At 44.1% G+C, this 26,816-nt stretch overlaps 1 protein-coding gene across 1 annotated transcript in view; it reads right to left on the bottom strand.

Moving 5' to 3' along the window:
- Positions 1–26,816, bottom strand: part of tmc5 (transmembrane channel like 5) — a 365,838-nt gene that overhangs the window by 317,476 nt on the left and 21,546 nt on the right. The window lies entirely within an intron of this gene.

Genomic DNA, 26,816 nt, shown 5'->3' with positions numbered 1-26,816 from the left:
ACATGACCTTTCACCATCTTTTTCTTTACGCCAATGTTTCGTGTCTCATGTTTCCTTAAACTTGTTTACAATATTCTTGTTATTCCTTCATGTTATTTTAACATCTTTAACTGTTTTGGTCTAGATGTTGATGCAAGGATTTCACAGGATGAAGCTCGTTGATCCACCTATCTCCTTCCTGCTGACTTCCCAGTAGTCAGTTTGCTAAAAGCCTAGCAGTTGCTCTATTATTTTGTTACCACCATTATACATTCATAAATGATCTTGCAAGCATCAGATCACATTAAAGTAGTAATACAAAGCAACTCAAATAAAATGAGCGCTAAAACATTAATGGTGCTTCACCTGCACGCACAGATCAGCATTGACAATAGATACAGTATTGTGTTAAATGCAGTGTTCAATACTGATTTCGTACGCTTCATCTTTTATTTTCAACTATGAGTAAGCTACAGGATATAATGTGTTGTGTAATACTAAAGGGCCATTTAAATATATCACCTTGAGCAAGTTTTATCTCCAAAATACATTTTCTGAATAATGATCACAATTAAACATTCACTATCCCATTGAAGCACACATTGTATTATGTATCATCTTTTATGGCAAAAGCAATCAATATTTAACAAGACTGTATTGAGCTGCACGCTTCACAAGTATATCTACAGTTCCTGGATTCATTAATAGCTTTACTATTAAATACTAACTCAAGCTTTCAACCACTATCTAAATATTGTAAAGTGATATCACAAATGGTATATTTACACACTATCGTCTGTGGTTATTCTGAACACCCTTCTTTAGATACTTAAAGAACCTATTCAGATTCTTTCACATCAAAAATACATACCAGGAATCGTGCTTCAATAAACAAGTGATTATATATATATATACACAGATAACAATTAGACCAGTATTCATATCTTCAGTCTGGTCTGTCTTGACAGCTCACTAACTGCTTAGCAACAAGCAGCTCAAATTATACTTCAGGCACTGATGCTCTTTGCCAAGTTCCTCAAAAATTACCACAGTTTTTCTGTCATGGTTGAAGAAGATTTATAATGATCTTGTAATAAGGTTGCTTGGATGTGTTCTGAAATTTATGACAAATGCTCTATGTTTCAACCATCACTTGTAGCAAGTCACTAAAATATGTTTTATGCATGATGCCTTTTTTTAAAAATAACGTACCCTTTTGATTTTCTTGCTTGTTCTGCTCTCGGTGTGCCAATTACCTCGAATGGCCAAGGAGGCAGGAGGGTGACAGGCTCTCAAGCCTCTGCTCTGTGCTCCCCAACAGCAGGAGCTCCGTGGAGTAGAGGATTCAACCTGCATTTCACCACTTGACAGTGGAATCCATTGGTAAGCTATGCATACTATACATTCAAAAAAACTATCCTTCAATTTACTGAACCAAAATATTTCAGCAACAATTAAAAATATAACAGTTTAAACCTCATGCTCAGCACTTTAATCCTTTTTCCCCACACTCACCAAATAATACATATGAACTAAACTATTTAATTCCAACATTTTAACATCTTCAGACTTCATATCAGGAATCGTGCTTCAATAAACAAATGATTATATATATATATATATATTATATATACACACAGCTAACAATTTGCAAAATCTAACCAAGTGAGAAAGATAGTTAAAGTAAATCTGCTAAACAGATGTGCAGTAATTCAAGGGTTCAAGAGCGAATCATACACCAGCACCTTCATGGGAACAGGCAATCTATATCTACACTAAACATAAATTATTAAGGAGTGTTTATTTTAGATGCAGCATTGTGATGTCAAGATAAGGAGCTAGTGGAAATGTACTGGTTTCATTAAATTAATCATTTAAAATTGTAAGTTAATATTTAATAACTCACGACTTAAACACTGTGCCACTACACTAAACACCTTAAAAACATGAATGTATAGGACTTCTTTGATGACTTAGTAAGTTTGTACAGTGAGAATCTGAGCCATACAGACGGGAAAAGTCTCAAGTTTGATCACTAGTTTGTGCTGAGTTAACTGATCTTAGCCACTCTGGTGGTTTTGGTGCTACAATTGGCCTCAGATTACTGCTCTTGACTGTTACCCAGTGATCTCTGCTGGAAGTGTGCATTCGTGAACATCTTGTGAGGATAGCATTGGGTATCCCCTTCCCCATGGCCAAATAACCTGCTCACACTCATGGCTTACACAAGAATAATGGCCATATGGGTGAAGTTCTGGAGAACGCTCAGATCTCAAGGAACCCGTAGTAAGCCAAGGAGCAAGTACCTTCAGAAGAGGAGGGAAGGGGACATATCTGATGAGAAAAGAAAACAGCCAAGAGTGAGATTAATGTGTGCTCAGGTGTTTGATCAGAGGACTATCTCTGCAAATTATCACAACTATTAATTTAAATAGGTAAACATATTTATTAAAAATGCTGAGTGAATCGCAATATTCTGTCTAAAAAGTGAAAATGATTATGTTAGGCTTTGTCACTGGGAGAACCAGTTACTATTTAAAACCAACCCCTGTTGACCGCAATTGAAGCCCTCACTCCTTCCCCTGCCGAGAGCACTTAAACTACCCTGCCCTGCTAGCCAGGTGACAGTATTTGAGACCCTCAGATACCCTCCTCACTGAGAGCAATTTTAGCCTGCTCAACCACCCCCCCCCCCCGCCCCCCCCCGCCGCCAAAGCAACACTCTCAGATTCTGTACCCTTCACTCTTCTCTTGGTCATTCCCTTTCTTCTTCCCTTCATTGCTATTCATTCAACTATCTCTGCCACCCCTTCATTGCTCCTTCCTTTCCTCTCCTCTCTTCTATGCTATTCATTTCCTCCATTATTGTCACCCACTGCCTCTTGCATTCCCCTCTCCATTACCATCCATTCCCCCTTTCATTACTGTAATGTATTATCACATGGTTTGTCACATGGCTTAGTTCGTTCTGGCCAAGTAAAGCAAGCACATTGATGAACAACTCATGTCTCTAACCTTCATTTGTTCTAACATATATTAAATTTTAGCGACGAGGATGGGATCCTAAAACCATTTTTAGGGATCATGGAAGTACACAGTGTTCAGCCTTCGAGTGGAAAAGTTTAAAGTGAATTTGTGACACCTAAACTGAATTTTATGAGATGTTTTACTGTTAATGCTGATGCAGAATTGTCTGTGCTTTGCCTTCGCATGTATGTATACTTGGCAAAAGCAGTGTTGATTCTCACAGGTACACAGGTAGTGTGCTGAGTCACTGTTCAATGGGATCAGGACAATTATGGCCGCGCCTACGGGATTCATCGGAAGCCTCGGCATGTATGACCGAGCTCGCGAACCATTCAGTTCTTACATTGAGCGGATGGAGATGTTTTTAAGGCCAATAACATTATTGAGACCGAAGGTACAGATGAGAATGTTCAAGCTCTAAATAAAGTAATGCATGAATGTAAAAAAGCAAATTTTCTAACAGAGATCGGGCCAGAACTCAGGCCAGGGAAAGTGAAGGATGTGTCATTTGAAGACATTGTCGAGAAACTCGAGGACCAAATTGACTGAAGCAGAGAGCTATAAATTTGGTACTAGAAACCAAAACCAAAGTGAAACCATCAGTGAATACATTGTAGCTCTTGAAAACCTGTCTTTGCATTGTAACTTCGGCACATTTTTGGATTGTACGTTGTAAGATAAGTTTGTGTGTGGACTGGTGGATGAGCGCGCACAGTCCAAGTTACTGAACACTTCAAACCTAACGTTTGACATAGCATGCAAAATTGCCCTATCTATGGGGATGGTGTCTAAGAATGCTAGGGAGCTCTGTTCAACTCAAGTGACTAGTGCAGCTGAGGTCTACAGTCACAAAGCCACCGCCAAACCTAAAGATGAGACACCTATTCCATGAGCCTCCATTTTGTTAACCAGCCTTCTATGTGGTACTTTGTCAAACGCCTTCTGAAAATCCATGTAGACAATATCCATTGCATTCCCTTCATCAATCCTCCCTGTTACTTCATCAAAAAACTTCAATTAGATTAGTCAGACACGATCTGTCTTTTGCAAATCCGTGTTGGCTCTCCTTAATTAGCTTAAACCTCTCCAAGTGCCCATTAATTTTTCCCTTGATTATTGTTTCTAAAACTTTACCCACCACTGATGTTAAACTGACTGGCCTGTAGTTACTAGGATTGTCCTTACACCCTTTCTTGAACAATGGCATCACATTTGCCACTTTCCAATCCTCAGGCACCTCCCCTGCATCTAGGGAAGATTGGAAAATTATGGCAAGCCCTTCCACTATCTCCTCCCGCAATTCCCTTAGCAACCTGGGATGCAAACCATCTGGACCTAGCGACTTATCTGCTCTAAGCATACCTAGCCTTTCTAGTACATCCTGTCTATCAATTTTCACCCCTTCCATTGTTTCTGCCTTTTCCACTTCTACCGATATTTTGTCAGCATCCGCCTCATTAATAAACACCGATACAAAGTACTCATTGAGTAATCTAGCTTTGCCCTGCACCTCTAAGTATATATCACTTTCGATAAGGTCCCACATAAGAGATTAGCTTGCAAAGTTAAAGCACATGGGATTGGGGGTAAGGTATTGACTTGGATAGAGAACTGGTTGGCAGACAGGAAGCAAAGAGTTGGAATAAATGGGTCTTTTTCCAAGTGGCAGGCAGTGACTAGTGGGGTACCGCAGGGATTGGTGCTAGGACCCCAGTTATTCAAAATATATATTAATGATCTAGATGAAGGAACTAGATGTAATATCATAATCATAATCATAATCATAATCAACTTTATTGTCATTGTTAGTGCACAAGTGCAGTACAACGAAATGTAGGATTGCGGCTCCCGAGAGTGTACATTTAGATTAAGACATTTAAACATTCAACATTCATTTGGCTTGTAATACATTAACATAAACATAACCATAATAAAGTGCATTGGCAGATGTGCAGGCTTTAGAGTTTATTTGTGGAGTTCAGTTTGTAGACGACACAAAGCTGAGTGGCATGTGTGCTGTGAGGAGGATGCAGAGAAACTCCAGTATGATTTGGACAGGTTGGATGATTGGGCAGATGCATGGCAGATGCAGTATAATGTGGATAAATGCGAGGTTATCCACTTTGGTGTCAAAAACAGGAAGGCAGATTATTATCTGAACGGCAATAGATTGGGAAAAGGGGAAGTGCAATGAGACCTGGGTGTCCTTGTGCACCAGTCGCTGAAGGTAAGCATGCAGGTGCAGCAGGTGGTTAAGAAGGCAAATGGTATGCTGGCCTTCATAGCGAGAGGATTCGAGTACAGGAGCAAGGATGTCTTGCTGCAGTTGTACAGGGCCTTGGTGAGACCACACCTTGAGTATTGTGTGCAGTTTTGGTCGCCTTATCTGAGGAAGGATGTTCTTGCCATGGAGGGAGTGCAGCGAAGATTCACCAGACTGATACCTGGGATGGCAGGAATGACGTATGAAGAGAGATTGGGTCGATTGGGCTTGTATTCGCTGGAGTTTAGAAGAATCCGAATGGATCACATTGAAACTTATAAAATTCTAACAGACTAGACAGACTAGATGCAGGAAGGATGGCGGAAAAGTCCAGAACCAGGGGTCACAGTCTAAATATAAGAGGTAAGCCATTTAACATAAGAACATAAGAAGTAGAAGCAGGAGTAGGCCATATGGCCCCTCAGGTCTGCTCCGCCATTCAATAGGATCATGGCTGATCCGAATCTAGACTCACGTCCACTTCCCTGCCCTCTCCCCGTAACCCCTAATTCCCTTATCTGCTAGGAAACTGTCTATCTCCATTTTAAATGTATTTAATGTTGCAGCTTCCACAGCTCTCTGGGGTAGCAAATTCCATAGATTTACTACCCTCTGAGTGAAGAGGTTTCTCCTCATCTCAGTTTTGAAAGGGCAGCTCCTTAATCTTAGATTATGCCCCCTAGTTCTAGTCTCACCCATCAGTGGAAACATCCTCCCCGCATCCACCCGATCAAGCCCCCTCACAATCTTATATGTTTCGATAAGATCGCCTCTCATTCTTCTGAACTCCAAAGAGTAGAGTCCCAACCTACTCAACCTTTCCTCATACGTCAACCCCCTCATCTCCGGAATCAACCGAGTGAACCTTCTCTGAACCGCCTCGAGAGCAAGTATATCTTTTCTTAAATATGGAAACCAAAACTGCACGCAGTATTCCAGGTGTGGCCTCACCAATACCCTGTATAACTGCAGCAAGACTTCCCTGTTTTTATACTCCATCCCCCTTGCAATAAAAGCCAAGATTCCATTGGCCTTCCTGATCACCTGCTGCACCTGCATACTAACTTTTTGTGTTTCATGCACCAGGACCCCCAGATCCCTTTGTACTGTAGCACTTTGCAGTTTCTCTCCATTTAGATAATAACTTGCTCTTTGATTTTTTCTGCCAAAGTGCATAACCTCACACTTTCCAACATTATATTGCATCTGCCAAATCTCTGCCCACTCACTTAGCCTGTCTATGTCCTTTTGCAGGTTTTTTATGTCCTCCTCACTCATTGCTTTCCCTCCCATCTTTGTATCGTCGGCAAACTTGGATATGTTGCACTCGGTCCCTTCCTCCAAATCGTTAATATAGATTGTAAAGAGTTGGGTTCCCAGCACTGACCCCTGCAGAACACCACTAGTTACTGATTGCCAGCCCGAGAATGAACCATTTATCCCAACTCTTTGTTTTCTGTTAGATAGCAATCTTCCACCCATGCCAGTATATTACCCCCAATCCCGTGATTTCTTATCTTGATCAGTAATCTTTTGTGTGGAACCTTGTCAAATGCCTTTTGGAAGTCCAAATACACTACATCCACTGGTTCCCCTTTATCCACCCTGTATGTTACATCCTCAAAGAATGCGAGCAAATTTGTCAAACATGACTTCCCCTTCATAAAACCATGCTGACTCTGTCCTATTAAATTATGTTTATCCAAATGCTCTGTTACTGTTTCCTTAATAATGGGCTCCAACATTTTGCCAACCACAGATGTTAGGCTAACTGGTCTATAGTTTCCAGCTTTTTGTCTACTTCCCTTCTTAAATAAGGGTGTTACATTAGCAGTTTTCCAATCTGCCGGGACCTTTCCTAAGTCCAGGGAGTTCTGGAAAATAATCACCAATGCATCCACAATCCCTACCGCCACTTCTCTCAAGACCCTAGGATGTAGGCCATCAGGTCCGGGGGATTTATCCGCCTTAAGTCCCATTATTTTACTGAGTACTATCTCCTTAGTGATTTTAATCGTCTTTAGCTCCTCCCCCCCCCCCCCATTGCCCCCTGTTTGTCCAGTGTTGGGATATTTTTAGTGTCCTCTACTGTAAAGACTGATACAAAATATTTGTTCAGCGTCTTTGCCATCTCCATGTTCCCCACCACTAGTTTCCCGGTCCCATCCTCTAAGGGACCAACGTTCACTTTAGCCACCCTTTTTCTTTTTATATAGCTGTAGAAACTCTTGCTATCTGTTTTTATATTTTTTGCTAGTTTACTTTCATAATCTATCTTCCCTTTCTTAATTAATCTTTTAGTTATTGTTTGCTGGTTTTTAAATGCTTCCCAATCTTCTATCCTCCCACTAGATTTGGCTACTTTATATGCCCTTGTTTTCAGTCAGATACTATCCTTTATTACTTTACTAAGCCACGGATGGCTGTCTTTTCTTTTACTCCCCTTTTTCCTCAGTAGAATATATTTATCTTGAAAGATGTGAAATATCTCCTTGAATGTAGACCACTGCTCTTGTACCGTCTTACACTTTAATCTGTTTTCCCAGTCCACTTTAGTCAATTCTACTCTCATACTTTCATAGTCTCCTTTATTTAAGCTCAGTATGCTGGTTTGAGATCCAACTCGCTCACCCTCAAACTGAATTTGGAATTCAACCATATTATGGTCACTCATTCCAAGGGGATCCTTTACTAGGACATTTTTCATTAATCCTGTTTCATTACACAGGACCAGATCTAAGATTGCCTGCCCCCTGGTTGGTTCAGTTACATACTGCTCAAGGAACTCGTCCCTAACACACTCTATGAACTCTTCCTCAAGGCTGCCATGCCCAATTTGATTAGTCCAGTCAATATGAAAGTTAAAATCCCCCATGATTATAGCTGTTCCCTTATTACAAGCCCCAACTATTTCCTGATTTATACTCCGACCAACAGAGTTACAACTGTTAGGAGGCCTATAGACTACGCCCACCAGTGACTTTTTCCCCTTCTTATTCCTTATCTCCACCCAAACTATTTCACTATCCTGATCCTTTGACCCAATATCATTTCTGACTATTGCAGTGATTCCATCCTTGATTAACATAGCAACCCCACCTCCCTTTCCTTCCTGTCTGTCCAGGACAGAGATGAGGAGGAATTTCTTCACCCAGAGAGTGGTGAACCTGTGGAATTCTCTACCACAGAAGGCAGTTGAGGCCAATTCATTAAATATATTCAAGAAGGAGTTAAATATATTTCTTAAGGCTAAAGAGATCAAGCGATATGGGGAGAAAGCAGGGACAGGGTACTGAATTTGGATGATCATCCTACTCCTGCTCCTATCTTCTATGTTTCTATGTTTCTATCACCTTCTTTGTTCCTAATAGGCCCCACCCTGCCTCTTACTACCCGCTTACTGTTTACATGCCGGTAGAAGACTTTTGGGTTCCCTTTTATGTTAACCGCCATTCTACTCTCATATTCTCTCTTTGCCAATCTTATTTTCATCTTCACTTCCCCTCTCAACTTATTGTATTTGGTCTGGTTCTCCCTTGAAGACTTCACCTGACTTGCATCATACACCCTGTTTTTTTGTTTCATCATCTTCTCTATCTCCCTTGTCATCCAAGGAGCCCTTGCTTTGGTTCCCTTACCCTTCCCTCTTGTTGGAATGTACCTAGCCTGTACTTGGAACATCTCCTTAAAGATCACCCATTGTTCCGTTACAGTTTTTCCTGTCAGTCTTTGGTTCCATTTTACCCTGGCTAGATCCTTTTGCATCCCATTGAAGTTAGCCCTATTGCAGTTTAGAAGTTCCACTCTAGATTGTTACTTGGTCCTCTCCATTGCTAATCTAAATCTTATGATACGATGATCACTCGTACCCAAGTGTTCTCCCACAGACACTTGGTCGACCTGGCCCACCTCATTCCCCAGCATCCAGTAATGCCTCCTTCCTAGTTGGGCCAAGAACATACTGGTCAAGGAAATTCTCCTGAACACACTTCAGAAATTCCTCCCCCTCCTTTCCCTTTACCCTAGCATTAACCCAATCGATATTTGGGTAATTAAAGTCCCCCAGTATCACCACTCTATAGCTCTTGCATATCTCTGTGATTTCCCTGCAGATTTGCTCCTCTACCTCCCTCTCACTATTTGGAGGCCTACAGAATACCCCCAATAGTGTGATCATACCCTTTTTGCTCCTCAACTCTAACCAAATGGATTCTGTTCTTGTCCTCTCAAGAACATCCTCCCTTTCCAACATTACAATGTCTTCCTTAATCAGCACTGCCACCCCACCTCCTTCTCTATCTTTTCTGAACACTTTGTACCCTTGAATATTAAGTGCCCAGTCTTCACCGTTTTTAAGCTACATTTCCGTTATTGCTACAACAACATATTGCCACACGGCTAATTTTGCTTGTAGCTCACCAACCTTATTCACTACACTTTGTGCATTTACGTACATGCATTCTAAACCCATTTTTGAATTTTTCGTAGTCTTTCTTAGTCTGCTCCTATCTAATATAGTACTACTACCGCCTCTAGTATTATCTTCGCTAGTACTATCCAACACACTCACTCTTTTATGCACCTTATTCATCTTTTCTGCTCCTATATGCTGGTGCCCATCCCCCTGCCAAGCTAGTTTAAACCCTCCCCAAAAGCACTAGCAAACCTCCCCGTAAGAATATTGGCCCCGGTAATGCAAAGCAGTGACAACAAAAGGGAGGAATTCACAATATTGAAGTGAACACACCTTATGTTGAAGAACTGGACATCTACAGTATCGATGCCACTAGTGAGAATGACTTCCGTACAAAACTTTTGATCAATGAGCAATATATTGATATGTGTATCGACACGGTGGCGGACTGCTCTATCAGGAGTAAGGACACATATCAGAGTAAGTTTAATCAAGTACCACTCACAAAGAGTGAAAGAAACTACGTGCAAATTGAAAAGGAAGCACTTGCCATAGTGTTTGAAATCAAGAAATTCCAACAGTTCCTGATTGGCAGAAAGTTTACCCTGATAACCGATCACAAATTGCTCCGAGCAATATTGGCGCCCAAATCTGCCATCCCTGCAATGACCGCATCAAGAATGCAATGTTGGGCAGTGTTGTTGTCACAATATGGCTATACGATTGAATATCACACTTCAAAGTGAAATGCAATCACAGATGCCTTGTCCAGGTTGCCACAAGAAGACTCGTGTTGGGAGTGAAGGTGAGATTTTCACGGTAGGTGCAGTTGACAAAGACTTTCCCGTGAATGCAACCGAGATTGCAAATGAGACTCAAAAAGAATCAGTACTGAAAAGAATGTATGCCAACACCTTGAATGGATGGACTGATCAGTGTATGGACACAGAATTGAAACCACTCCATAACCGTCATACTGAATTGTCTTGTGAGCAAGCTTGTATTAAGCGGGGAAACAGAGTGGTGGTACCTACTTCTTTGACAGATAGAATTCTGGCCAAACTTCATACTGAACATCCAGGGATCGTCAGTATGAAATCAATTGCAAGAAGCTTTGTTTACTGGCCTGGATTGTACAGTGATCTTGAATCACTTGTCAGCAAATGCAGCGTTTACCAAAATCGCAGAAACAAACCACCCAAATCTCCACTGCAACACTGGTCATGGCCAAGTAGACCTTTTCAGAGAGTACATGTAGACTTCTGTGAGAAAGCAAATGTAGATAGTCACTCTAAGTGGATTGAAGGGAAACACATGGGTTCAAATACTACAACTGAACGTACCATAGATGAGTTGAGGTCTATCTTCGCATGTCATGGCTTACCTGAAGAGCTTGTTTCTGACAATGGCCCTCAGTTCCATTCTGCCCTATTCCAAGTGTTCATGAAATGGAATGGTATCAAACACGCTCTCATTCCACCATATCATCCAGCTTCAAACGAAGCAGCCGAAAGGTCAGTCAGAATAGTAAAAGAAGCTCTCAAATAGCAAGTGTTGCACGGTCGTTCGGGACTCAGCATGAAGCAATGTTTGGCAAATTTCTTGCTTAAGTACAGAACTACTCCGCACATTACAACTGGATATACCCCAGCAGAACTCTTGATGAAGAGGAGATTGAGAACATGATTAAGTCTTGTTAACCAAATTTGGACTCAAGAGTTGAACAGAAACAGTTGAGTCAGAAATGTTATTATGACAGCAACCAGAAGGAACGCAGTTTCAGACAAAATGAGTGTGTTCGTGTTCTCAGTGGGATGTAGGAACCATAGTAGAAGTTGGTGGAACCAAGGGATATTTGATTGAAATTGGTGATGTGATAAATCCATGTAGTGAGACAAGGACACGAAGAGGCGAGGTATTAGGATTAATAAGAGTACTTTATTAAACGACTGCGAAACAACCAGGCAGGCTTGCATCCAGGCGTTGCACCTTTGCTGACCTTGACAGGAAGCAAACCTCTGACCTTAACAGGAAGCAAACCTCTGACCTTAGCAGCAGCATTGGCTACAGCACCACCTGGTGGATAACCTTAATCATAACATCCCAGATTACTATATCCCTCCCCCCTTAAGATTTCAGTATGAATTTCTTAACAAACAACCATTCCTGAGGGTCACATAAGGAGTCTCCATTCATCATGTTCCATACTTGACGAATCTAACAGTTCAGTATCAATCTCTCTGGTGGCTTGCGAGCCCTTTGTGAACGTCTAACAGTAAAGTCCCTGCTTGTTTGTGGTGAAGCCACCAGCTGCTCCTGAGCAGTGCTCAGAGTATCTGACTCTGTAACGATGGTTTCCTCTTGACAAATAGGTTCCTGTGGAATTGTCTCTGTCCCTGGTGGTGGCAGCGCAGATGCACTTGGATAACTGGGGGGCAACCCTGTCTTCAGTCATTGCATCTGGAACCTTCATTTCAATTTCCCCTTGTCTGGGAAGTATCTGATCTACATGTCTGCGTACTACCCTACCATCTCCCAACATGACCTTGTATGATACTGGACCTGTCATTGAGTCGATGAAGCCAGGAATCCACTTTAGTCCATATCTGAAATTCCTGGTAAGGACTGTATCTCCTTCTCCAAAACTTCGGCTCTTTGTTCTTTTGTCATGGTTCTCTTTTTGTTTGTTTTGTCTGTTTTCCATTTTCCTTTTTAGGTCTGGGTGGACAAGGTCAAGAGTGGAGCGTAGTCTACGACCTAATAACATCTCAGCAGGAGAGAGTCCTGTGGTGGATTGAGGTGTTATTCTGTAGCTGAACAGAACCCGTGACACTTTGGCTGCTAAACTCCCTTCTGCACTTTTTTTCATCATCTCCTTAAATGTTTGTACGGCTCTCTCCGCAAGTGCATTCGAGGACGGATGGTATGGAGCCGAGGTCACCTGCACTATGCCATTTTTTCTCAAGAACTCTTTTGTCTCTGTACTCACAAAACAAGTGGCATTGTCACTCACCACGATCTCCGGTAGCCCTTGATTACTGAAGCTCCGACGCAGGCAGTCTATAGTAGTAGTGGCGGAAGCAGAATTTACAGGATAAACATCCATCCATTTGGAATGTGCATCATCTTCCCCATGAATGGACCCGCATAATCTAAGTGCAATCTTCTCCATGGTTTATCCGGCCACTCCCAGGGGTGGAGAGGAGCCGCTACTGGTGCCTTCCGGTGTTCCTGACAAGTGCTGTATGTCTTGACTAGATTTTCTATCTCCTCATCTAGCTTTGGCCACCACAAGTAACTCCTAGCCAAGGCTTTCACACGCGAGACCGCAGGATGACACTGATGTAGTTGCTCTAGGATAGACTGTCATGCTGGCTGTGGAATAATCACTCGTGCTCCCCACAACATGCAACCATCCTGCACACTCAGCTCTGTTTTCCGGACACTGTAGGGTGTGAAGTCAGCCCCTTCCGGATGCTGTGGCCATCCCCTCACCACATATTCTCGAACTCTAGACAGTACTGGATCTTTACCTGTCCATGTTCTTACTTGCTCTGCAGTCACAAGTGCCATGTCAGTGTCCTCCAACATCAAAACTCTGTCCTCTGGAGCTGCACGGATAGGTGTGCCTGGCAGTGGAAGACAGTTCAAGGCATCTGCGTTCCCATGGTACTTGCCCGCCTTGTAGATGATGACATATTCATATGCCCTCAACGTCACTGCCCACCTCTGGATCCGGGGTGACACCATCTGCTTTCATTTCATTGAAAAGAGAGAGAAGAGGTTTATGATCGGTGCATATGGTGAACTTCCTGCCATATATGTACTTGTGGAACCTCTGTAACCCAAACATTACCGCTAACCCCTCTTTGTCTAACTGGGAATAGTTTTTTTCCACTGGTATTAGAGTTCGGGACATAAACCCTATTGGTCTTTCAGTTCCATCTTCCATGCAGTGTGAAAGAACTGCCCCCACCCCGTAAGGTGAAGCGTCACAAGAGAGAATGATGTCTTTCTCTGCATTGTAGTGAACCAGCACATCCGACGACAGCATCAGTTTCTTGGACTGTTCAAATGAAACCCCCTGCTCCTCTCTCCACTGCCACTGTGTCTCCTTGCGCAGTAGTTTGTGAAGAGGTGCTAACACAGTTGACAAGTTTGGTAAAAACCTGTTATAATAGTTCAGCAGTCCCAGGTAAGCTTTTAACTCAGCCACATTTGTAGGAGCAGGGGCGTCCTGCAGTGCTTGTACCTTCTTCTTGAGTGGATGGAGCCCGGTGGCATCCACTCTGTGTCCCAGGAACACTGCCTCATTCCCCAGGAAAGTGCACTTACTCCACTTGAGCCGGAACCCTGCCCTCTCCAATCTCTGTAGTACCTCTCTCAGAGTGCTCAGATGCTCCTGGTCGGTTCTTCCCATCACCAGAATGTCATCCAGATAGATGGAAACATGTGGAATCCCTTGCAGTACACCTTCGATTGTCCTCTGGAAGATAGCTGGACTAGATGAGACGGTAAGCGGTTATATGTAAACAAGCCCTTGTGTGTATTTATGGTGACATACTTCTTTGATTCGTCATCCAGTGTAATCTGCAAGTAGGCATGACTCATATCCAACTTTGTGAATTTCTTTCCTCCAGCCAGGTTTACAAAGAGACCCTCTGTTTTGGGAATCAGATACTGCTCTAGTTTGGACACCCGATTGACGGTCAATTTATAGTCTCCACAGAGTCTTACCGAATTGTTCGGTTTTAAAACAGGTACTATGGGAGCTGCCCATTCCGAACATTTCACTGGCTCCAGTATGTTCTCTCTCAATAGACGGTCAAGCTCAGCCTCTACCTTTGACTTCATGGCATAAGGCACAGGTCGTTGTTTAAAAAACCTTGGCGGTGCCTCCTTGTCTACATAAATCTTAGCTGGGGGGCCATTAAATGTGACAAGGTCCTCCTTGAACACATTCTCATGTTCACTCAACACTTCTTGCAAAGTCAACTGTTTGCCCGCATCTATTTGATGTACTGCTCCCCAGTCTAATTTAAGTTCTTTTATCCAGCCCCGACCTAACAGGTTTGGTCCGGTACCCGATACTATAACTACAGGTAGCTGTTCCACTGTATCCCTGTGTTGCACAGTTACATTAGCTGTACCTAATGTCGCTACTCATTCACCTGTATGTTTTAAGATGCAGGGAGCAAGGCTTTAACTCTGGAACTTTTGCACGGTTCCACAATTTTGAGTACACTGCCTTGTTCATTATGGTCACGCCGCACCCTGTATCCACTTCAAAGTTCACCTTAGAGTCATTTACTGTCAGTTGCAATGTGATAGGAGCCACTTTTGGAATGTTCTCTAACATGCTATACATTATGAGCATATTCTCTTCTTCCTCAGCTTCCCCGCTGATGTGGTGTGCTCCATGTTTTTTCACTTCTCTCCCTTGGTCTTGCTGTCCTTCCCCTTTTGGTTTGGATTCCTGCACAGGTGATTTCGCCCTGCAAGCTCGTTTTATGTGTCCTTGTTTCCCACACTTGTAGCACTTTTCTTCCAGAAACCGGCATTCACTCGCCAGGTGATCACCCTTGCGTCTATAACATGCCTTCACATGCTCACGTTGTGGTTTCTGATGCATGTTCAACTTGTGCACAACAACCTGACCTGCAACTTGCGTAGCATTAGCCCTGTCTGAACCCTGTATTTCTTTTACATCTCGGTTCACTGTCTCTATGGCTTGAGCAAGTTCCAATGCTTTTTCATAAGTAAGCCCAGTCTCAGATAATAATCTGTGTTGCATTCGGTCGTCCATTATTCCGCAAACTAGCCTATCTCTCAGCATTTCCTTCAGGTTGTTCCCATAATTGCAATCTTGTGCTAATTTACGCAACACCGCTACATAGTCCATTACACTCTCTTCCTCTTTCCTGTTCCTTGAATTAAACTTGAACTGCTGTACAATCTCACTAGGCTTAGGGTTGAAATGTTCTTTTAGCAAGGCCACTAATTCAACAAATGATTTGTCTCCAGGCTTTTCAGGACTGAGCAGATTCTTCATCAAACTGTAGGTTTGACTTCCCACTGAACTAAGCAGAATGGCTTTCCTTTTTCCGGCATCATTTATTTCATTTGCTTTGAAAAAATAACCCAACACTTCACAGCATTCTTCCCAGGTTTGTGCTTGAATGTCAAAAGCGGAAACCGTTCCTACCATGGCAGCCATGCTCTCTTCCAGCTCGTAGCTAACTTTAGCTCATGATTTTGTTGTTTAAACATCCCGGCAGACTTTTCTTCTTTATGCAGGGTCCTTTAGTTGCCTCGTCGCCAAATGTGATAAATCCATGTAGTGAGACAAGGACTCGAAGAGGCGAGGTATTAGGATTAATAAGAGTACTTTATTAAACGACTGCAAAACAACCAGGCAGGCTTGTATCCAGGCATTGCACCTTTGCTGACCTTGACAGGAAGCAAACCTCTGACCTTAACAGGAAGCAAACCTCTGACCTTAGCAGCAGCATTGGCTACAGCACCACCTGGTGGATAACCTTAATCATAACATCCCAGATTACTATATGTGACAACATCTGAAGTGTTCATGTAGATCAAATGATCTCTGCTAGAGATGAACCAAGACGTGATCTTGAACCACTTGATCATGAACACATACATAAGTTTGAGTCCGTTCAGACTTCAGAAACCGAAGTACCAGGTTCAAACAAATCTGAGATAGAAACAGGATCATCTTTGAGTTTGGAACCAGAACAAAACAGCCCGAAAACTGGTTCAACACCAAAATCTTTAGTAAGGAGATCAGGAAAGCTCCGCAAACCGGTTGATAAACTGGATTTGTAGCATTTGTAGTTGATATAAAAGAAAAAAAGCCAGGAGTTTTTGTTATGTGGTACATGTAATGCTAGGTAAGGTGGGACCATGGTTTTGTTGTATTTGAGAGGGGAATATGTACATTTTTTTAAGGGGAAAGCAGTGTAATGTAATATCACAGGGTTTATGACATGGTTTAGTATGAGCATGCTCAGATTGCTCTGGCCTAGTTAAGCAAGCACATTGACTAGCAACTTGTGTCTCTGTCCTTCATTTATTCTACCCTCATATATTACAATTACTATCCAGTTCCACCTCCCCTCTGCCTTTCATTCCCAACCATTGTTCCCTTCATTGGCAATGCTTTACCCCTTCTTCTCCACCTCTGCTTCATTGCCATCCATCGCCCCCAACGTCTACCTGTATTGGGCTGCTAATGGACTGGACCAGGGCCCCTCTCCTCAACGCCACTCCTGTTGCTAATGGCAGTGGCTATACACTGTAGGTGGGAACTCCTATTCTCGTGAGAATTCCCACCTACAATACACACCAGCCAGAATCCATTAGTAGCATGAGAGAGAGGGGCTTCATTCCAGTCCATCAGCAATCGGACGTGGGTAGGAGCAGGATGGGTACGATGCAGGAGTGGCACTAAGGGGAGAGGAGCTCCCCTCTTTAGAAAAGACAGTGAAATAGGGAAAGGAGGAGGAGTAGCAATATTGCTAAAGGACAACGTTACAGCAGGTGAAAGAAAGGACATCAGTAAGGGTGAGCAGGCACTGGAAACACTCTGGGTAGAATTAAGTAACAGCAAAGGATGCAAAACTCAAGATATAAGGTAGGAGTTATCTACAGATCTCCAGACAGCAGTGCTGTATTAGCAGGATGCATAAATACGGAGATCAGCGCATCATGTAGCAAAGGCAAAGCCGTTATAATGGGAGATTTTAATAGACAGGGAGAAGTAAAACAGTTCACGTCAGAAAGGCAATGAACTGCTAGAGTGTATCAGGACAGTTATCTAAAACAATATATCTTAGAACCGACAAGGGAACAGGCCTACTAAATGAGTAACGAGCCAGGATTAATTAATAATCTGACAGTAATGGAGCATCTTGCAAACAGTAACCATAACATGATTGAGTTTGACATTAAGTTTGAGAAGGAGAAGGATCACGCACAAACCAAGCTTTCAAGCGTAAGAAATAACAACAAAAAATGCTGGAAACACTCAGCAGGTCAGGCAGCATCGAGGAGAGAGAAACAGAGACAATGTTTCGGGTCGAACCCTTCGTCAGAACTGGAAAAGGTTAGGGAGGAGAGATTTTTAAGCAGGGGCAGGGAGGAGGGGAGGGAAGAACAAAGGGAAGGTCTATGCGAGGATGGAAGGCAGGAGAGATTGACTGACAAAAAGGGATGTTAGTGCAAGGCAAAAGGAGAGGTAATGGGACAAGTTAAGAAACAAAAGATGGTTCTGGGTGAAGTGTGAATGATGATGGCAGCAACATTAACAGCTACCATGTGAGGAAACAAGAGAGAAAAAAATAAAGAACTACAGGGTCCAATTTATAGTCTGAAATTGTTGAACTCGATGTTGAGTCCAGAAGGCTGTAAAGTGCCTAATCGAAAGGTGAGGTGCTGTTGGAACAGTGTAAGAGGCCGAGGATGGAGAGATCAGAGTGGGAGTGGAGGGGATAATTGAAGTGACAGGCGACCGGAAGCTCGGGGTCATGCTTACGGACTGAACGGAGGTGTTCCGCAAAACAGTCACCCAATCTGCATTTGGTCTCACCAATGTAGAGGAGACCACATCGTGAGCAGTGAATACAGTATACTAAATTGTAAGAAGTACAAGTAAATCGCTGTTTCACCTGGAAGGGGTGTTTGGGGCCCTGGACGGTGGGAAGGGAGGAGGTAAAAGGGCAGATGTTGCATCTCCTGCGCTTGCATGGGAAGGTGCCGGGCGAAGGGAAAGGGGTGTTGGGGGTGATAGAGGAGTGGACCAGGGTGTTGTGGAGGGAGCAGTCCCTTCGGAATGCTGAAAGGGGGGGGGAAGATGTGTTTGATGGTGGGATCACGCTGGAGGTGACGGAAATGGCGCAGGAACACCCGTTGAATGTGGAGGCTGGTGGGGTGAAAGTTGAGGACAAGGGGAACCCTATCATGGTTCTGGGAGGGAGGGGAAGGGGTGAGAGCAGATGTGCAGGAAATGGAACGGACATGGGACCATGTCAACCACAGTAGAGGGGAATCCTTGGTTGAAGAAAAAGGAAGACGTGCTAGTATGAAAGGTGGCATCATCAGAACAGATGCGGCGGAGATGGAGAAACTGGGAGCATGGAATAGAGTCCTTACAGGAAGCGGGTTGGGAGGAAGAGTAGTCCAGGTAGTTGTGGGAGTCAGTGGGCTTATAGTGGATGTTGGTCGATAGCCTATCCCCAGAAATGGAGACAGAGAAGTCGAGGAAGGGAAGGGAAGAGTCAGAGATGGACCATGTGAAGGTGAGGGAAGGGTGGAAATTGGAAGCAAAGTGAATTAAATTATCTAGTTCAGGGCGAGAGCAGGAAACGGCACTGATACAATCATGGAGCAGAAAAGGTTGAGAGGAGATTTGATAGAGGTGTTCAAAATCATGAGGGGTCCAGACAGAGTAGATAGAGAGAAACTGTTCCCATTGGCGGAAGGGCCGAGAACCAGAGGACACAGATTCAAGGTGATTGGCAAAAGAAACAAAGGCGACATGAGGAAAAACTTTTTTACACAGCGAGTGGTTAGGATCTGGAATACACTGCCTGAAAGGGTGGTGGAGGCAGACTCAAACATGACTTTGGGAAGAGAAGAACAGGTACCTGTATCTTAACAAGTTTTGGTTAAAAACTCTCAGTAACGTGTAATATTTTTACATCATTCTAGTCATGTGATATATTGGGCTCGCTTTTGCCAGTGTGGGTGGGCTGGGACGTGTCAGGTGTTTTTAGAGTCCTGAACCCGACTCCGATGTGAAGTGGGAAAAAGAGCAATTTTGCCCTAATTGGGCAATTGATTTCCAGCGTGTGGGAACCCCTGGCCCAATTAGTCTTTCCATCCTGAAAGTCGCCTCTGATGACGTCATCAGTGCTGTTGTATTTAAGGCCTGCAAGTAGCCTTCCTTCTTCTGGAGACTGCAAATGCTTTGGACATTGTTTAAAGGACTTCATTTACTGACCATGTCCACCAGCAAGCAAAAGTGTGCACCCCGCTTTGATGAGCCCTCCCTCCAAGCTCTGGTGGAGGGAGCAAGAGCAAATAAGGAGGTGCTCTTCCCTTCCTCAGGGAGAAAAAAGCCACCACAGCAAACTAAAGCTGTGTGGCTGCAAGTGGCGAGGGAGGTCAATGCCATCTCTATGTTCCGCAGAACCTGGCTGCAGTGCAGGAAGAGGTTTCATGACCTTGTGCGCACTGGAAAAGTGAGTATGACTTTCCCTTCACCCTCAATCTGATCCCCATCGCCTCTCCTCACCAGCACTCTGCTTTGCCAACCTCTTCCTCCACATCCCACTTGACACTTACATCCCTGCACCCTTACCCATTCCCTCTCTCTCTATGGTCACATTCACTTAACTATTCAACCATGCAGCCCTCGCACTCCCTATCACTGTGATGCAATGACAACAACTTACAACACATAGGAAGGGCCCTTTGTCTCCTCCTAAGCATCTATGCTATGGAATCTCCACACTCACTCCTTCATTCTCACTCAAACTCCACTTGTGTCCCTCATTGCAGGAAAAGAGAGCCCATAATAAGAGGGAAAGAGCGAGGACAGGAGGAGGGCCACCCTCAGTAGCCCAGCTCACCACCTCGGAGGAGGCGGCCCTGGAAATTGCCGGGATCGAGGAGGATTCCCAAGTGGGGGACGGACAGGCGGGCGCATCACAGCAAGCTGGTGACAGAATAGTTTGGCATCTCTCTCATTGACATTGCATGAGTGACTGATAATGAATCTGCTGCTCTAACAGATTGACTTATGATCATCTGCACTATTCAATGTGCATGCAACCTTTACCTCACATCTCTAACTCTTTCCTTTACTCCCCCACAGGACCATCGAGAGCCCCTGTCCAGACTGTCCAGGAGGAAGAGCCTGAGCTTCCAGACTCCTCAGCGGAAGCTGCAACCTCTGAGGGCGCTGCGTCAGCAGAATGAAGCGCACCCTGCACCAGCACAGACACTCATGCCTCGGTGGGACCTTCAGGACATAGAGTAGAGTTGTCACCTGGTGTATCACAGCTCACAAGTGAGCATCAGCAGATTGTGGCGACAGGGACAGCAATGGAGAGTCCTAGTCGGAGGGCGCAGGACGCTCCCAGCTCGGCTCCGCTGCATGTCGAACCTGTGCCTCCGGGTCCATCCAGAAGGAGAGCGGTGCTGGAACTCCAGGAACAGGTGCAGGAGTCTCTGGCAGGTTTTGTCTCCAGGGTCGCTGTGAGTGTGAAGCGAATGGAGGACTCCATAGATAACATGAGCAGAGCCTTTGCGGAGGCGTTGGCGCATGAACGCATCACCATGGAAAGGATGGCTACCTCCGTGGAAAGGATGGCTACCATAGAGGAGAGGATGGCTACGGCCATGGAGGAGCTTAGTCGCCAGGGTCGTGAAAATATGGTCATTGTTCGATGGTCAGCTATTGAGCATACAAACCAGACCTTCATGCAAGTCCTCGGGAGTAGGGCTTCCAGTACAGAAACAGGTCCTCATGGCCCTCCTGAAGTGCAGCAAGGTGCTGTCAAGCCACTTGCTAGCTCTGAAGTGGGGCTGACCCATGAAAGGGATGTTGGTGGCAGACAGCAAGGAAGTGAGGGCTCCTCTCCAAGTGCTCACATGACCATGCCACTGCAAAGCCCTCGGTCAGAGCCCCACCAGAGTCCCACCCAACTGAAATCGGCGTCTCAACCCCTGCACAGCCGCAGGAGCAGCAGACTGTTGCCGAGCCCTCACAGGTTCGCAACCCCAGAGGACGCCCGCCAAAGGTGTCGAGACAGGAGCAGCAAGAAAGTGAGCAAGGGGCCTCCACATCTGCTGAAGCCACAGGGGAAGCACCATGTAGGAGCACGCGTAAGAGGAAGATAATGCACAAGTAGTCACAAGGGTAGTCACTTGGGTGTAATGTAATGTTTAATGTTGAAAAGCCATCAGATGCTTATTGCCATTAAAAATTCTGATGGCAACCTGTTGCAGTTGTGGCATGTGTCATGTCGCTAATGGGACTTCCACATTGAGGGCTTAGGATGACTTGCAATTGTCAGTATGGTGGTCAGAGTGATAGGAATCCGCAGGTTCTTGGCCATTGTCGATGGTCTGATAAGAAGGTGTGAGGCAAAAGTGTTTGATTGTGCAAGCTAAGCAAATCTGGCCAGGATGAGTGCGTCCCTTGCATTCTGGGCAGCAATGTTGTCGCGCGCTGGCACCTTCTGGCCTGTGCATCTTCAGGTGGGTGAGTAGCAGCTTGGCGGTCCTGTTGATGCTCTTGCTGTTGGTGCTGCTGTTGCTCATGGTTCTGCTGCTACCGCGGCTGGTCTGCATCCGAATCTGATGTCCAGGAGGAAAGGAATTAAATGTTCGCCATGCTTCTGGAATATGCCTCAGTTGAAGAAGCGCTTAGTCAAGGTGGGGAGAGGAGTTTCCCAGGAGGTCACAGTGGAGATGGGTCTCAGGCTCCAAACTTCCACAACACTGAGTATGCCTGCTAAAAGTTCACCCAGACCTGAGACAACAAAGTTCTGCCACCTGCAAATGATCATTGGTGAAAACTCCTTTGTAATGGTGGAGCTGCAGCTGTTAGTAAGCAATCCACTTGTGAGGTTGCCAGGATTACCTGGCGTGTTCCAGAGGAGGCGTGTAGGATGGGGAAATGTGTTAAAATCAGAAAGGCCTCTCAAAATGGGATTATAGAGGCAATTAAGTGGTTGTAAAGGGCCTTAAGGGCCTTTGGAGGCAGGATGGAAACGGGGTCAGAAAACTCGCATGTGGGAAAATTGCTCGGAGGCGGGATGGAGGCGTGATCAGGCCCACCTGCCATTTTTTGTGATTTTAACAACTCACACGCCTCCAATCTTGCCTCCTCGGGCCTGGGTTTCAGTAAATTTGCTATACGACTGCAATGGAGAGACTGCTTTCACATTTAGGTTGCTGCACGATTGCAGTAAGCAATAGAACCATGCTCCAGGTCCTGTACTTTGTGCTACAGGAGATCAACCAGGTTCTCAATAATGTTTTAATATTTATTTTCACATACTTACAAAACCATTGAAAATACTTGCATTAAATAAATATATTCAAACATTGTTCATCTTGCATGTACACAAAAGCTAAATGGTATTGAATTTCTGAAGCTTTGTTTGTCTTTAGCAGGATCCTACTAAGGTTACACTCCAAGTAATCACGTTAAAGCAAATTAACATGGTTCCATATCTTTTCACAGGTCAAAGAAGTCCTTGGATACAAGTGACTCCCACTATCATTTTACAGTTGAATAGATGCCACTAAAATGAATATCATGCCTTGACTTAACTATATCTCTGGAATGGTGCAACTAACCATTCCAGGTAAGAACTCAGCATGAAAAGTGTTTGACAAATCTCTCTTCATTAAGACATACAATGAGATCCACTAAATTGTATTAAAATGCAACATTATTTTGCTTCCATGTAATTCAATGTTCCCTCTAATTTACTTTGGCGCCACGTGGGCCCTTTAAGGGGCTGTGTGGGCCATTCAAAATACCGCATACGCACGTTTTTTACATTGAAAAGCCGGCAAGCCAACTGCATGGAATCCCTGGAGTGCTACGCAGCCGCGCAGCTTAAAGGGAACGTTGCATGTGATGTCATTGTGACAAAACTGACACATGCCTCTGCAGGCAGCTCTCTTTCACCAAACAAAAATACGTTTGCCAAACATATTTTCATGACATTGAAATGGATCTAGGAATAATAGTAGACAGGCTTCTTTTATTTCAATATCCAGATAATGTGAAGTAATTGGAGTCAGAATAATCCAATACAAGTCCACAGAAGTTATGCTAAAGATTCTCAATGCCAGACCATACTTAAGCCTAGATTGTTCAAACAGTGTTACACTAAGTCCAACATTGCATTTATTTTAAATGCGTTAACGTTGATCGGAAAATGTAGGCACTAGAGTACTTGCGTTTGAAAGTATAAAGAAAATAGCAACTAGTGTAAAGCAGATGAGCTATGAGGAAACTTTAGAGAAGGTAAGCTTCAAATTCTATAAAGAAGACAGCTATGGGGTAGGGGAGGGGGGCTTCTTTAATTTAGTTAAAAAAAAGTATAGATAAAGCAGACCCAGATTCCTACTTCCAAATATACCAAGAAACTAGGACCAGAAGGCAAAAACTGAAATGAGTGAAAAGTAAATTTGGAATAAATATATCAGGCAGACTTTCCAAGGCCCAGCGCTAACAGTGGGGCTTCACACATGAAGTATTATGGTGCTTTGTGGCCATTTACTGTGTATTGACAGTAATCAGCAGAAAATGGCAAACAGTGCACCTGTGTGCACAGCCACGCCAGTGGCACAGGACATTGGAAAGTTCTAACCTATAGGGAAATCTTTATTCAAAGAGTGATAAATATTTGTAAATATCAATTACACAAGGACAGAAGGAAGTATTAGGGCCGGGACAGACTCCCTCAGACCGATATGGAGGGAGATAGAGAGGAGATACCAATGGAGAGATGTCACAAATTATGAAATTGATGCAATTTTATTTTTAAAGTATATAAAAAAAGTCACCAGCAGTATTTTTCCCAAACATGGATTAAACAGGTGACCATTTTCTCTCAATTTAAAAGCAAGTTAGATGCCTTTCTCTGTTGGGAGATGGTAGGCCAGCTGTGCTTTGTCAACATCTTCTATTTCAGTTTCAAACCTATTTTAATTTCAAACCAATTTCCATCTCTCTCATTTCTGCATATTTTCCTTCAGCCTCTCACTCCTTTAGCTATTCACACACTCTTTGCTTTTTAATGTATTTTATTTCTTCAATGCATTTATCTATTGCCTGCTTGAGAGGATTCCACTGATACTTTTTCTTTATATTTATTGGTTTGCGTTTTTACCATACACTGCCCACCCAAACCCTTTTCTAGCTCTATTTATGGCCCGGAATTTGCGATCCGGATGACGGCGAACTGGCAACGTTCGCCGTCATTCCACCTTTGGGATTTGGCGCATGCGCATGTGGAAATCCTGAAGTTGCGGTCTGTCATTCACTGCTCCGACACAGGCTGCACTGTGTCTCCCCCACAAAGCCAGCAATCAGTGAAAGCTCTCCGCAGTAATACCGCTGTTAAATTCCCCACTAAAAGTTAGACCCTTTTGGATTAGGTGTAACTAGGATTTTAACAGTGTATTGACTGCTAAACAAAGGTTATGGCCCTGAAAAACTAATTTTTAATTTTGTGCAATGTCAAATTTATCCATTTTAATATAAATTAAAATTAAGAAACTTTAAAAAACAAATTCCAATTTTGTTCATCTTTATTTCAGGTTTGCCCATGTGAGAGCCCCAATCTTTGTTTTGCTATCTCTAACATTTTTACAAAGTTAGACTTGTAACAGCTTACTCACTTCCTTGTTCGCTGTCTGAGAATTCTGCGTTTTGATTGGCTGCTTAGACAGCTTGTTGATGTCACAAAGCAGCTCGCATGAGGGGATCCCCCCAAACTCTGTTTATTTTAACTACGCGTCGGAAAACCCGAACTTCTCGACACAGAGATTGCGAGATCGTTGTGCGAAGCTTACTTCGAGGCCAGCGGCGAAGGCCTCTGCTTCGCCGCTGACCCCAAATTCCAGGCCATTAAGTTTGTCCGTCTCTTATTATTCAGTTCTGATGACAGGTAGGATCTGAAGCGTTGACTGTCTGTACTCTCACTGATGCTGATTGACCTACTGTGTTTACAACTTTCGCTTTAACTGTCTTTGTTGTGAACTAGTGAAAGTACTACTTGCAAATATCAGGTCCTGTGTTGTGCAGTTGTGAACAATATGCTACTTTGTCCATATGTCCTCGCCATTCAATTCAGGATCTGGAATTGTTGTTAATTTCTTTTTAATTATGTACTGTTAGCTTTTGTTTTGTTTCAGGTCAACAGTGGCTGGCAGGTATATGTGACAGGGTCAGGCGTATTGTTTCAAATCAACCTAGTCCCTCATCTATGTAAATGCTGTTTTGTTGTATTTTTAAGAAAACAACATTTTACAGTTATATAGTGCCTTTAATGTAAAACAATATCCCGAGGTGCATCACAGAGGTGCAAGGGCAAAAATAGATGCCAAGCCAAAGAACGAAATGTTATGAGCAGTGACCAAAAGCTTGGTAATTTTGAGAAGGGTCTTAAAAGAACAGAGGTATAGGGGTTTAGGGAGGGAACTCCAGAATGTGAGGCTGCGAATGGAGGGTGAAGTAAGGAGGTGATGCGCAAGGGGCCAGAAACAGAGGAAGGGAAAGTTGATGGGTGGGGGAGGGGGGAGCAATTGGGTAGCAGTGCTGAAGGTTACAGAGATAACAGGATGAGTTCTGATGAAAGGTCTTTGACCTAAACTGCGGGAAATTTTAACCCCCAAAAATGGATGGAAAAATGTAAAAAATCTCAAACCTGAACCCAACCCGCCCACTTCTGGTTTTAACGGAGGCGGGACGGGAGGTTGTGCGACCAACCTGCTCCCGGAGGTGGGTTGCTATTTTAATGAGACTGCATGCCTCAGATTTCTTTCTCTGTTCCAGCATTAACACTGGCCAACTGGGTTTCCCGGGCCTCGAGAAGCCTGGCAGCTAAAGAGAGGTGAGGACTGCTGCATGGAAGAGGCAAATGCTTTTCCAGCACTGCCTGTGGGCCACGAGGAGCAGGAGTGCTTTTCCTTGGTCCCCTTGAGCTAACCTGTTAACTTCCCCAGCGATCGGGCAGCTGCCCCCCACAATGCAATGCCCTCCTGATGTTTTCTACGGTCCGTGATCTCCTCTGGCAGCAACCGCCCCCCCCACCACCGACCTTCATGGGCCCCCCAGAGATCTTCACCCCTGCTCCTCCGATCTCTCTGCCCATTCCATGATGTTCCCTCCTCCCTCAATCTCGCCTGCCCCCCCCCGGCCCCGATCTATCCCGGCTCCCCATCGATGTCCCCCCGACACTCGATCTCTCCCTCACTCCTCTCCGCTCCCTCTCAATCTGTCTGGCTGTGGCCAGGAAATGTTTCCAAAAATGCGAATGCGATCCTGCCGTTAAATTTGGTAGATCCTTAGGGAAACACGTT

This window comes from Somniosus microcephalus, chromosome 11, assembly GCF_052327205.1.
Source record: "Somniosus microcephalus isolate GS21.2 chromosome 11, FLI_Smic_1.0, whole genome shotgun sequence".
Taxonomy (NCBI): Eukaryota; Metazoa; Chordata; class Chondrichthyes; order Squaliformes; family Somniosidae; genus Somniosus; species Somniosus microcephalus.
Note: the sequence above shows the minus strand (reverse complement) of the source record. Positions and strands in the feature narration are given on the sequence as shown.